Source organism: Pezoporus occidentalis, unplaced genomic scaffold, assembly GCF_034315485.1.
Source record: "Pezoporus occidentalis ecotype Australia unplaced genomic scaffold, CSIRO_AGI_Poc_V1 ctg126, whole genome shotgun sequence".
Classification (NCBI taxonomy): Eukaryota; Metazoa; Chordata; class Aves; order Psittaciformes; family Psittacidae; genus Pezoporus; species Pezoporus occidentalis.
The window spans coordinates 550,399-562,424 of NW_026913060.1; the positions used below are offsets into that span (position 1 = coordinate 550,399).

At 45.0% G+C, this 12,026-nt stretch overlaps 1 long non-coding RNA gene across 1 annotated transcript; it reads right to left on the reverse strand.

Moving 5' to 3' along the window:
- Positions 1-6,257: 6,257 nt before the first annotated feature.
- Positions 6,258-8,037, reverse strand: LOC134158105 (uncharacterized). Its single transcript, XR_009962590.1, has 2 exons — positions 7,948-8,037; positions 6,258-6,790 (listed from the first exon to the last, which is right to left on the reverse strand). It is a non-coding gene; the product is annotated as an uncharacterized LOC134158105 (long non-coding RNA).
- Positions 8,038-12,026: the final 3,989 nt, after the last annotated feature.

Here is a 12,026-nt window from a genome sequence, read left to right on the forward strand (position 1 = left end):
CCTGCTCCTCCAGTCCTGGGAGGAAGGAAGTGGAGCCAACACATGTGAAAAGGCCCCAAAGCAGAAACCTCGACAGCTGCTGTAATCATAGGCAGAAGCAGAGAACCTTCTCCTTTCCCACTCAACCTCACCTTCTTTTGCAGACTATGGTAGTCCAAAAGCCCTGTTATTGCAAAATCCCAGACATAGGTGGAAGGGCACAAAGATAGACTGTTTTTTCTTTTAGAAATCCACAGTGGTTTCATCCAAAAAGCCCATCCCAAGCTCAGAAGGCCCCTGTAGAGAGTATCATGTAGCTATGTCGAAGCAAAACCAACTATGCCTGACACTAAAGATTTCTGGATTTGGGAGGCTGTTCCATGCATCTGTATTAAATCTGCCCACTTCTTGCTGTGTGGGTCATCCTCGTGCCAAGTTTTCCTTGTAAATCAGGAGCAAAAAATATACTCCAGGCTTGGTGCCATGCAGTGAAAACACATGTCTTGTCTGTACATAATTGTACAGAAACTGAAGCCTTTTATTTTCTGTGAGAACAGGCCCCTGACAATCAAATCCTGTCTTCCTGAGACACTTATCTGGCATCCTGTCACATAGTTTCTGAGGATTTTATGCTTGATTTTACCTTCCTCAAACTCCTGCAAGGTTGGGAGGTGCTGTTGGTTTTTAGCACTGAAGGATTCTTCCCAATATATACACTTTTTTGTTAATTTCTTCCCCCCCCCCCCCAGTATTAATTTCAAATAACATCAATCATGTTGAATTTCTTCAGTAAAAAAAATTTATTGGTCTGGCATTTCAAAAATTTTACCTGTTTTTGTTTTTAAATGTTACATAGATGTATCTATATTTAACTTTTCTTAAATAGAGACAATACTTTTCTCTTCTCCACACCTTTTTCCAAACTATGAAAAATAAACAGAAAGGCTTATTTTGGACTGGATAGAGTATTTATATTTGACTTCCCTATAAAACAAACTGCTTTTTGTTTTTGATGCTTTACTGGAAACATTTCAAATGAATCCCAGTCTACATATTTGTAATGTAGATTTTAAAGTTTGGCTTATAAATCAAAACATTACCTTTCTCCCATTATCACCTATTATATCAACGAAGCTTGTGGCATAGGTTATTTAAATTCCTTACCTAAGGTCACGCAGGGCACTGGTGACAGAGAGCTACACTGAGATCTCCCAATCCTAGGGTACTGCAGGAAAGTGCATGAACTGGGTCTCACCCTTCTCTTCAAAGCTTCTCCAATTATCTCCTCACTCTGCAAACCAAGTGAAATTCTTTTCAGAACTCACCCAATGTACTGGACTGTAAGAACTCGTGCCAAGGATTTTTCATTTTTGAGATATTCTTTCCTTTTTCTTTTTTTTCCTGGGAAATTCTCTCTCACAGAGTTAGGACGCGCTTTAGCTCTCTCCTCCTTTCACTGCATATTTTCTGTTTCTGCTTTTTTTCACTGTAAGTCTGGAAGATTTCTGATTTGAAAAGCATATTTTCTCTTCTGTTAGGAATGGGTAGTGGTCTGGCAAGCTTGGCCTTGCCATCTGCCCTGTCAGTGAAAGTTCTTGCACTTCCAACTTAACCCAAGGAGATGACCTACCACCCTCTCCTCCCCTTAGCATGAGATTTGAGGGCTGTTACTGCACATAAAGCAGACAGGCCTGTCTTTGTCAGGACCAGATCCACAGAGGTGAAACCCACAGGAGCCTAAGTGCTCTCCATGTGCCTAAATACCCTGCTGTGGCTGGACCCAACACAGCTGCTGACAGCAGGACACGCTGCCTCCGCACTGTAGATACCCTGTTCAGTGTCCTAAGCAACCCCCTGCTGAATTTTCCCAGCCTGCAGAGGGAAATTAAATTCTTTGTCAGAGCTGGGAAATCCCCAGAATGGCCTTAAACCATGCTCTTCAAAACGCAGTTGACACTCTGCAGTGTGCTCTGTTCATGCCCGCGTGTGCACACGCACACAGCAGCCTGCTGCTCAGTCCTCCCTGGGGATGAGAGTTTATTTTACAGTAACTCTCATATGGTGGTTAAAAAATGGCTCTCACAGCCCCTCTCAGCCTTTGGATCTTCTTTCTGAACTAATACCAACACCCTTTGAAAGCAGCAAGAGATATGCATTTCCTTGGTTAAAACCTCTCCCTCACTGTCATCTTCCCTGTTTACTCACTGCTGCTCTGGCCTGGGTACACTAAGTAGGTTGTGAGGGCCGGACAGGTAACTCACCTCTTGTCCCAAATGTTTAAGGGTAGATTTTCGAGCTTTTACCGGAAATCAATGGTTCCCAAGTGATCTGCCCTCTTGACATGATGGGCCACTCTGCCAGGTACTCCAGGGATCTGGATGACAAAGGGGCTTGAGATAATTCACAGATGACTTGCCTGGTTCCTCAGCAGTGTGGAGCTGGGTTGCGAGGTGACCTGATGCTGGTCCCCTCAGATGGGTTCCTGGGCTTGCTGCCTGTTCTCAGGAATGTTTGAGACCTCTCAGTGGTCTCCTCTGTCAAACACTCGGCATAACCATGGCATGAGGCTGTCTTGCAAGTCATCCTATCTCCTTCCCCATCCCTCTCGTGGTGGGATGTCATGCAGACTATGCCATTGAAGAGAGCTGGGGGGACACAGGTAGGGACTGCACGGCACCACTGACCGTAGCCCCTCCTCAGTGCCTCAAGAACGTACAAGCAAAAGTGGTGGGTGCTGACCACAGTCAGTGCTGTTAGCCTGCTCATTCTGTGAGCTTCCAGCTGGTGCAAGGGAGATGTCCAAGGAGCACTAAATCACTTGGCTGAGCTAAGAAGCAGGTGGGATCCACGTGGCCTTTCGAGCCACATAACAGTGCTTTGAAGTTTTCTGCACAAATTCAGGAGCCTGGACTCTGCGCACCACTGGTTCTGACTGGTAAAAATGTTTCACATGCTCTGATAGGTTCAATAAGAAGCTCAGGCTCCACAAAATACCATTGCCTGTAAATTCTGGCCCTCGCTAATTTGGTACAGACTTTCCCTGCAAAAGCCACTTTGCTGACCTCTGGTTTTCCTCTGGTTCTGTGCCCTGAAAAAAAAGGATTTGTGGAGAGAGAGAGTTGTGTATGTGGAATCTGAGAAGGGGCAGTAAGAGCAGGGAGAAGGAAGGTGTTTTAGCAGGGACATGGTGTGAAGCTCTCTGTGGTGAAAGGCAGGCTGGGAAGGGATGCCTTATGCATCCCTGAGATGGATGAAAGCGCTTTCCCAGCTGTGTTCACCTGGATGTTGCCTAAAGGTCCAGTTGAGGCAAGAGCCAAAGTTTAATGAGGGGAGCATGCAGGCTGACAGCTGGGTCAGGAACTGTTCCCATGGTCACACAGAGTTTACAGGACAAAGTAAAAGACACACGTTTTCTGTGAATGCCTGAGAGCAGAAAACAAATTGAACCAGGAAGGCAGCGGGGAGAAAGAAATGGCAGCCAGGAACAAGGTTCTGTTTCTGGTTGAGGTACCGCAAGAGAAAGGGGGTGAACCAGGGCTTGTGATGGTGTGAACACGTAGGACTATGCTCCCCTCTCCCACCTGGAGCTGAAGAGAAAATATGCAATGATGCCTACGAGGTTAATGCTGGGGGTATTTAAGCTTCAAAACTCTCTGCAGGGGCAGGTGGAAGCACTTAACACCCTTCACAAGCCTGAAGGAAGGCTTTTCTATAACTCACCAAGTTCTGGCTTGAAAGTCCCCTGTTCTTGTGATAAGGATACAAGAACTCAGAGCAGAGGGCAGTGCGTTGTCCAAAGGCATGCAGCAAGCAAACCTTCAATGAAAATTGCCCATTTTTATGAAAGAAAAAAAAAAAGGAAAACAATTGGGCAATTTTCCCCACCAAAAGCCACATTTTAATGGGCAGGTTTTGCTCTCCAGCAGTGTGCCTACTCCTTCCTAGTACCCATCACTGAAGATGATTGCGCTGATCTGTCCTGGTTTGTCCTCTTCCCTCTGGAGACCTATTCACCTGTGGCTGCAGAGAACTTCTAGTCCTGTCCTCCATGGGGATTTCTCCTGTGTCCACACTAAAGCTTCAAGGATTCACTTGCCCTCTGACCCAAAGTTTTGGACACCTGCCTGCCGTACTGAGATGCTGCCTGGGATTTCCCCAGCAGCCCACAGAAGTCAGGTGCCCAGACTGCCCACAAGGAAGGAGTGCCTCAGTTCCTCAGGTTCCCTTCAAATCCTCTGGGAAGAAGACAGAAGCTGCGGGACCAGGTGTCCTGCTGGCTCCAGCACCCTCAAATCCAACCCCCTGTTGCCTGAGGAGATGCAGAAGCCATTGCTGCTGCTGCCAACCAGCTGAGAACTGCTGATGTCCCCAGCCTGTATGCAGATGTGCCTTCCTCGCACTCCTGGACCTTTTCAGACTGGTTGAGTTTGTTGGGTTTTGGTGTGGTTTATACAGATTCTTTGGGAAAGTTTCTCACACCAAATTGCCCCTAAGTTCCCATACAAAGAAAAAAAAAATAAAGTCCTGGCATTGCACTTGCCAGAAACTTTGAGTTAAAGTAAAAGCCAGTAGCTGCTGCTTTTTTTTTTTTTTTCAAGTGGCTGTTTTAATTTTAAAAAGATAAATAAATTCAAAGGCACCAGTCCAGGCACTGGTTTTAATTTCTGGGAGGAGAAAAAAGTATCTGAAATTACTAGCAGTTTTCTTTTTTTCCTGAGACTTGCAATTTAAAGTGACCAAAAATGATTGCATTTTTTAACAATGAGCAGAACATTGGTAGAGCATCCAGGCATTCAGAACAGGCACCTTACTGGACAATCCTCAATTCAGAACCCGGCTTATAGCTGTGAATTTGATGCTAAAAAATATCTAATAAGTAGCTTACACCTTCACCACCCCACCACCCACCACCCCCTTTTGTTTTCTGAACATGACTTCTGGATGAACAGACAGAAATCCTTCTTGGAGTCAATCTTCAGACTTTGAGGGAGAAGAAACTCATAAAGAAACTCTTTGCATCCATCTCTAAAATTAAATGGCAGAAACAGCTGACTCACATGGGAGGCTTCATACCCAAAAGCTTTGGCCCAGAATGTTTTCTTTTTCTGTTTAATTGTTATTTTCTATGTCACCATTTTTAAGTGGTGTGCAGCTGATACATCTCTGCCAGTAACTGACTGAAGACTGAGTCACTGTTTTATATAGATCTGTCCATAAAGTCATGGAACTGACTTTTGAAACTTGCTGCCAAAGAGGAGGAAAGTTCAGAGGAAGGTACGAGGAGATAATGGAGGAAAGGGCAGAGGACGCTAGAGTCTTCCTGACCCCGTTGCTGAGACTTTGTGCTGAAAGCCTGATTTTTTGAAAATTGACTGGATGGTCGATCTTATGGAGGTGGTGTGAGGACTACTCCTGATGGGGATGTAACAAATGAAGGTTTTCAATGGTCTTGCTGGATGCAGCATCAGAATGAAAGCTTCAGTCAGTTTTGCATTGTCTCATATGAGTTTGCCCAGTTTGGGTGAGAGAGAGTTGACTCTTGGGCATGTACAGTCAAATGTCTGTCCTTGTGCTCCAAGCACAACCACTGAATGTGCTATGCCATCTCTAATGAGAAGTGTCTAACTGCTCTTTAAATCAGGACTCTCAGGCCTGTTACTTCCCAATGAGGTACTCTGTAGAATTTCCCAGCAGTGAACAAAGGAGAGATATTTCTGGGCTTTGCAGCTCTGGCCACTGCAGCTCCTGGATTTCAGCCTGTGTTGTCTCTCTGAGGAGGGGGCCCACTAAGGAACATGACCTTTCACCCAAGTCTGGCCCCAAAGCAGGATGTATCCAGCTCCCAGAGTCAAATTTCGGTCCATTTTGCAGGAAAGCTGGTTCAATTGCAGTACAGCGTACATTTGACTAACCAGTTTGAACTCCATGGAAATAAAAGCAAGGTAGAAATGCCAGTAATTGTGGCTTTGCCAGAGATGCTTTGTGGTATCAAGAGTCTAAATCTGCACCTGAACAGACAGCTTTGCTAAGGAGGCATCTTTCCAGTAGTTGCAGTGTTACAATGGCTTCCAGAGGTGTTTTTTCCTGAGCTTTGCAAGGCATGTTTATCTCACAAGAGGAGTTTTAACAGGCTGGCAGTGCACTTGGGCAGGACTCTCTCTTGCTTTTTTTTTTTTGCTAAATCATTTTGTAGGGTTGGGGATGGGGTTTAGTAGGTGAGAGTCAACTCAGAACAAGATCTCATCTGTTCTGGTAACACAGCCCCAGTCTATTGAGGATTGCAGCACCCTTTAAAATCTTCCGTATTAAAGAAAAAGAGCAATAAAGCTTCTGGGAAAATCCCATGAAAAACAGGTCTCTGCTGAGACTCTAATTTGGGTAAAAGGGCTGCAGGTACAATTTGGTGAGCTGAAGGCAGTTTTCTTCTTTTGAGCTGCCTGGCTGATTACACCTGCAAGGAGGCAGGGAGTGCTTGCTGCTGCCACCAGCAATGCAGCTCAAGCTGTGTGAAGGCAATATACCCTGTTGATTGCCCACTGCTGAAAGGGTCTAGTCTCAGCCAGGAGGTGACATTCTCTGGCTGCCTTAGGTGGGCAGCATCTGGGGCTGCAATATGCGAGGTGTGACCTGAGGACTGGGAAAGGTGCAGGCTTGCATGCCGCTGGCCTCTGATGGAGTTCAGGAGGCAGGCAGGGATATACACAGCTGAGCTGCCCTTCTCCAGGGCTTTCTCCCGTGCGCCTGCTGCTGCTTGCTTGCAGACTTCTTCACAAGACAGAGGAGGTGTAGGTAGATCTGGAACTAAACCCATCTCCCTGTCCTGAAAAGAGAGGGAAGCTTTGCTTGCGTGTTACCAAAGTAACCACGAAAGCAACCTCCTGACACTGTCGTGTGAGTCCTCAGCTCAGTTTTATAGCCTTTTAGCAAGGTCCTTCCCACCAAATTGTATTACCAGAACCCTTGAGCAGAGCCACTCTAATGAGTAAAACTCCTGCTTTCTGCAACTGCTAATGTAATAACTGGCAATTTTATGGCTAAATCAGAAGACAAAAAAACAAGGGGAGAGGTAAGGAGAAGAGGAAAATCTCTCTATTTTAAAATGCAGCCAAAGTCTGCAGGATTCTACTGCTGCCAGTTATTTTAACAGCTCCAACCTGTTTCCCCAGCAGAAGGAAAAAAATAAAAATACCTCCTCCAGCCCCTCCTTCCCTGTCCTTTGGGAAGAGAGGGGCTTGGATTAGCTCTTCAGAATGAAAACAAACACATCGGGGCTTTTATAGAGCCAAGCTGTTCCTACATCTTGAGAGAAAGCAAGAAAAGATCTAACAGGTGCTGCATGATTTTATATGGCAGCGTCGCAAGAGGCGCTGGTTCTCACTTGTAAAAGGAGGCTTTCTTCCCCCTTCAGCTGGTGACCTCCTCTGTTCCTGGAGCCAATGGCTTTAGTTTAACAACCTGTGGTGGTTATTTAAGCTCCAAGCAGTGCCAGAAGGCTAATCTTGTGTCTGACACATTCCTTCCCCTCTGTCAAAGGTGGGTCCCAGGGTGAGGACTCCCTCGATGGCTAGCGGCACCCCTTCTCCCCTCCTGGGGTACTTGGTACAGCGATGGTCAGGGCCAGAAAATTGTTTTTCCCAAACAACCCAACTCTATCAACCCCCCAAGTTCATGTCCATGTGAAGGAATCCTACAAAATGGGCTGCTGAGTGCAGTCCAGTCCTTCTCAAAGTCCCAGGAGCAAGTTGCATTTCATGCCATTACACAGCGACAGCCATGCATCCTACAGTAACATGCAGCTCTGAAACTCCCATGAGCCCTAGGCAACCTTAGGACAAGTCATCTTCCACAGTAGATGTGTAACTCTGGATAAAGAGGGGGCCAACCAACAGCAAAGTGGAAAAGTTTTCAAAATCCGGTGACATATAAACGTAAGCACTGATGACATTTCCAGGGAGTCCCCAGATGAACCCCACAAAACTCGGCCCTGCCTTGCAATTTGCTAAGCAAGGAGCTACAGAGGCCTCCACATCCTTTGGAGGAGACATGTAGTGTGTGATCACATCCCTGTGACACACGGTTACCAGGCAGAGGTGACGCAATGAGGATGGAGTAGGTCGAATCACAACAATTTTAGAGGGTCTGCTGGGAGAAATGCTTGAACTGAGCCACATTTGGGGTTGGCCTTTTATTGTCTTGTTGCTCTTCCCATAAAAATAACCTCCAAATTAGCCCCAGCTGTTAGCAGGTTTCGTCATTAAAATTTTGTTTGGTATCAGAGAGGAAGGAAGTAAGCCACTTAAAGAGCAATATTGCATGTTTTATTTTTTCTCCCTCTCTTTCACACCCCCCACCTACACCATGATGTCTAGACCTAGGTTTTTTTCCACTGGGGCTAGTGAACTACAGTTAGATAAGACAGCAGACACCATTCCACAAACTTTTTTATTCCTTTTAGGAGCCATTCCCTTCCGCCTCAACACGCATTCTCATGCACACAAGCAAAGGAACAAATGCACTGAGGGAAAACTCAAGCTATAAACAAACCTTCAAAGTTTTAGCTGCATTTTTACTTGTCTGGAAATGTGGCAATACCACGCAAGGCTGGCTGTTGTTGTACAGATGCACTAAGCAGACTAATAGAGTGCAGATCATCAGCAGCGAACATATGCAAGACACTCAGCTATGCATCCAAATAAATATGGGAGCCCTTTAGCACCTGGCCTGCTAGCAGTCACAGTATCCTCTTCAGCCACACCATACTTGGGAGGGTAGAGAAGCCCTCAGCAGAGTCAAGAGCATGCCTTTCTGATTAAGCTGGTAATCTGCAATGTTCAGCTTTTCCCTTTTGCCTTTTGACACTAGGGAGGGAAGATGAGTAGGCATAGACTATGTTGTGCTGGAAATTTATCCTCAGCCTAAAAAAGTGCAGGTTTTGAGGACCATCTTCAGGACTGAAAGAGGAAACAGGAGGTGCTGTGGGGCTGACAGGGACATCCAAGCCTTGCAGCAATTCACCTAAGGGTTTTCTGCATGTTCCTTAAAAGGGTATTAGCAGTATAAATGGTTCTTGCCTTTTTAGGCTGAGTTGCCACATGGTCTAGTTCTTTGCTATGGGGCACAACTGACTTTGTTGCTAAACTAATCATGAAGGTGGGTATTTTCAGGCAGCATTAAAGCAAATTCCATGGAAATGATGGATCATTCTTGCCTTACTTAAGAGTTGATTTTGCTTGGGATCTTCTGACAATATCACTGTTGATTTTTGTTATTAAAACAGAAAGTTTTTGAAGAAATATATTGGTTTCAGATGAAAATGTCTCTTACCCACAACAGCAGACGTGGTCAAAAAAGGAGGGAGTAGGTACTCATTTGAAGTGGGGAGGTTCAGCTCCATATTCTGGCTGTTTTCCTGGTTTTCTGGGTGCAAACCAGGGCCATTTCACCTTGGTGCTCTTAGAAGTGGTCCCTGCTCACTGAGAGCGCCTGCTAGGCAGCTCCGCCCCCTCAGCTGAACAAGGCCACGTAATGAGCAGACTCAGATGAAGCAGCAGAAGTCTATGGCACAGGGATAAGATGAGGTTTAGGGAGCACAGAGAGCTAAAGCAACCAGTTACTTTCTGGAAGTAATGCAGTAGGGACCCTGCCCAAGGGAGGTCTTACCCCTATTGCCAAAGGGAGGCTGTGCTGTGTGGTCACTCCACTAATCTGTCCTGACATGCAAGAAATAACATGTTTTACTTACCCTACTCCACAGTCCAATGAATTTTCAGGCATGCAAACTTTAAAAGTGCGTAGGAACCCACGCAGGAGCCATCTGAATCCGTGTTTTCCATGACACAGATTGGTGCTCTGCTCTCCAGGAGGAAGGTGGGGAATTTAGTGAGGGGAAGGAGGCAGCAAGGGCATTCACTGTTTCTTGACAGCATTTAAAATGTCCCAGGTTCATTCCACATTGCAGCAAAACCCTGTTTCTGAACTTCAGCTCTTCTTTGTGAAATGACGTTCTTGGTTTGCAGCCAGCCTGAAAAGACAGTCTCTAAGGTTATCAGTTCAGCTTCAGCCCAGGAATGATCAGGGAAAGGAAACAAATCCATTACTGCTTGACAGATGGATTTGACTCTGTGTGGAATGGGTTGGTGGGCTAAGGCCAAGTGGAACAAAGTAAAAATCTTAGGTTGTTTTTCCTTCCCAATTGATAGTAGTTGGTAGAATCCAAGGGCTGACAAAAGTGCAAAAGAACCTGTATTACCCAGAAAACTTGATGTGAAATACGTATCTATCCCCAGGTACTTGCCTCATGCTACCCCAAAAACCCTGCATCAGTACTGAATGGAAATATCTGACTATTATTGTAGTAAGAAAACAAAGAAATAAGGACTAGAAGAGGCAGTTGGGTCACTGAAGCCTGGTTCCCTGCTATTCCTAGTAACTACTGCATATCATCGCTTGCACAGCTGGATCTTAGTTGCAGGGCTATAGGCTCTCAAATATCACAGCAATGCTCCCATGAGAGTACCAAGGCAACAAAACCCTTGTGGAAGGCCGTGTTTGTCTGTTTCTTTTTCCTTAACCCTATATACAGCTCTTTGGAGGAAGTTAGAGTTTTCCCCAGTATTCCAGTTCCAACTTGACAGCTCCCAATTTTAATCAAGCTTCTTCAGGGAGGACATTTTAAGGGGTAAAAAACCCCACGTATTTCACTTTTTCCTCCCCATTTTTCTCCAAGTTTCAGATGAGATGAGCCATCTCTGCCAGGATAATCTGTCAGCAACATGATCCACAGTGTATGTGTTTAGGGAGAGCTTAAAATCAGGTCAGGTATAATGTAGCATTTTCCCATAATATCCTCTCAGCACTCATTTATTTAGGAACCTTTCAAGATGGAGACTGGATTTAGACTGTTGTATTAATGACCAATGGGCTTGTTCTCCCCAAACTTACCTGGTTTTTAACCCATTTCTGCTTTTGATTTCTAAAGTAACCTATGGAAATGAATCCCACAGCATTCATTTTAAACATCTGTACCTAGAAACCCAGAAGATTGGAAAAATATTGTTTCAAAAGTTACTTTGGTGGTGCCCAGTGCTTATAAACAATCAGATATTTGCATCTCCAGTGATCTATCTTGTCCCCCAACCCCTAAAAGCTTAGATGAACCCAAACTGTAGGCTGGGACCCAGAAGGAGAGCTAACACTCAATTTGAGGATCCAGGATTTAGCAATTCTTTGCATCCCATAAAAAGCAAAAGCAGCTGCAAAGCTGAACTTCAGATGTGAACTTGCAAACTTCCTGAGACTGGTGCCACTGGGATTTAACTGGAACTCACAGTCCACTTCAGGTTTGCAGTGATGCTTTTCTCCAATTGCTGGCTCTGTCCTGCCTCCTTCTGTAACTCTTGCACTTGAGCATGCACAGATAACAAAGAATGAAACAGTAAGAGCAGAATGGTTTATAGACTCATATATATTCATGTTTTCCCATTTAAAAAAATAAAACAAAACACAACACCAAAAATAAATTAAAAAAAAACACCAAAACCCAACCACCAACAACAAAAAAACCCCAAACAACCCCCCAAAAAAACCCCAAGCAAACATATAAAAAATCCCCACACAAACAACAAAGCTCTGATAATGGATGTCACCACCCCCTGCTGAACTCCAGAGCCTCTTTTTGTGAAATGAGACAGAAATTGCGAAGTCTTAGGTGGATGCTTGACCTCCAAAAGATCTAGGGCTAGATCTCCAGAAGATCCAGGGGAGGTTAGGAAGGCAAATTTTTTATTATTTCAAATACATCAGGAGAATGGTTTGATTTTGATTTGGCTTTAGTCTAGCCTTTTCCTTCTTCTGGTAATGTTCACTGATCCTGATACACAGGCTATGCCACACTGTCTGATGAAAATGGGTTAGTAGGTTGCAACTATGGGGAACACCTATGCTCTTAACTGTCATATTTTGCATTTTCCACTGTTCTTTACAACCTTTTCTGGCATCTGGGTGAGATGTGAATGAGTCCTGGAGAAGACAGCAGACCCATCCAACAG